The sequence below is a fragment of the Amblyomma mixtum genome, chromosome 4, assembly GCF_055824585.1.
Source record: "Amblyomma mixtum isolate Tamu chromosome 4, ASM5582458v1, whole genome shotgun sequence".
NCBI lineage: Eukaryota > Metazoa > Arthropoda > Arachnida > Ixodida > Ixodidae > Amblyomma > Amblyomma mixtum.
Genome location: NC_143015.1, coordinates 15,974,631 through 15,976,688, shown reverse-complemented (window position 1 = coordinate 15,976,688; position 2,058 = coordinate 15,974,631). Strand labels below are relative to the sequence as shown.

Genomic DNA, 2,058 nt, shown 5'->3' with positions numbered 1-2,058 from the left:
ATTCAAGTGTGTTGATTAATGTGATTTGACTGGGATCCCATACTGCGCAAGGATATTCTAGCTTCGGCCGCACTAATGTTTTGTAAAGTGTTAGTTTTATTGGTAGAGGCGCAGCAGAGAAATTTCGACGTAGGTATCCAAGAACCTGGTTAGCGTTATTAGTGACATGCTCGACGTGCATATGCCATGATAGGTTACGTGAAATATGAACACCTAGGTATCTGTATGCCATGACGGATTCAAGGAAAGTTCTGCGAAGAAAGTAAGTGCGCGTGTTGTCAGTGATGCTAGTGCGACGCGATACATGCATTGTTTTACATTTGCTAGCATTTAGTTGCATGAGCCATTCATTGCACCAGTTAGATACGCTTGTATAAAAGAGGCGTGCCACGAAGCACGCGGCAGTGGGCGCGGCGGCAGTACCAAGATGAGGGCTACAAACCCTTTTGTCTTCTTCATCCAGGTGAGCAGACACTACGGAAAATGCTTGCGTAGCAACAATGTTTCGCCTTCTTTTGCTGCCGTGCCCACGGCCCGTGCTTGATTTGATGTGTAGTTTGTGTGTTTCACTGCGATTCTTGTTGCTCCTGGGGGGCGACATCGAGGCGAACCGCGGACCAGATGGTGCGATTTCGGAGCAATTGAAGTTGATTGCGGCAGACATACAGGAAATAAAGAAAGGAAAAAATGTAACAAACCAGAAGCTCAACGTTATTGAGAAGAAGCTGGAAGAGATGGGAAGCCTTCAGGAAAAAGTCATGGAATGTGTAGAAAAAGTAACTGAATTGGAGCAGCAGCTGTCAGTAATGACAAAAAAAATTGATGATTTAGAAAATAGAAGCCGACGATCAAACCTGATTGTTTTTGGCATAAAGGAGCAAGAAGAAGAGTCTGACGAACAACTTCAGACAATAGTAACAAAAGATATTCTTGAAGATAAGCTAAATGTGACGGTATCAGGTATTGAAAGAATACATCGACTCGGTAGACGAAAGTCAGACAATGAAGGCAAAGATAGACCGGTGATCTTTAGGTTACTAGACTATCGTGATAAAGTGAACATTTTAAAGCAGTGTTCTAAACTTAAAGGATCTACCTATTCGATTAGTGAAGATTTTTCACAAAGTGTCCGAGAGGTGAGGAAAAAGCTGTGGAATCGAACCAAAGAAAATCGTGACAGGAAAGAAAAAGTGAGGTTGACGTATGATAAAGTTCTAATTAATGGTTGTCTTTTCGCCTGGCACAACGATAGCAACGACATCGTTGAACTAGAACCAAAAAACGAAGAAAGCGAGGTAGAGCACAGCATGGAACCACGGGCCACTCGGTCAAGGGGCCGCAAACGTTGATCAATCTAGACGTGCGCAGTGTTATCAACGATTACTACGGTCCAGAATCTTGCAATCAGGTCATGATGAATGAAGTAAAATGTAACGAAATATTAACAAACACGTCTTTTCGTTGTCTCCATGTGAATGCGCGGTCTGCCGTGAATAAAACTGCTGAACTTGAGTATCTGTTTAACAAACTAGACAAGTTTGAAGTGTTTATGATTACGGAAACCTGGTACTCTTGTGATGAAGAAGTAATTATTATGCCCGGGTACAACTCGTTCTTCATGAACAGATCATTAAATCGTGGTGGCGGTGTTTGTGCTTTAGTAAAAAAGTGTATAAATAGAGACCTGGTGCCAAGATTTTGTGGTGTCACTTCTGACTACGAAATGGTTTGCTTAAATTTTGACTGTAATATTATTGCGGTTTGTTACCGGCCTCCTGATGGCCGCACTGCAGAATTCTTTTGTTTCGTTGACGTATTTTTGAATATTGTGAACTCTAACAACTTCTGTGTCATTCTAGGCGGCGATTTTAATGTAAACCTGATTTCCGATAGCAACACAGCAAAAGATTTTATTTTGCTGCTGTCCGCAAACAGCTGCATTAACACAATTGGTACGCCTACAAGAGTTACTATGCATACAGAATCACTCATTGACCTCTTTATTACTAATTTTGATGAAAAGAGCGTTGTGTCCGCTGTCTTTCATTATGACCTTAG

At 41.7% G+C, this 2,058-nt stretch overlaps 1 pseudogene; it reads left to right on the top strand.

The window, feature by feature from the left end:
* Positions 1-427: 427 nt before the first annotated feature.
* Positions 428-1,349, top strand: LOC149345755 (uncharacterized; annotated as a pseudogene).
* Positions 1,350-2,058: the final 709 nt, after the last annotated feature.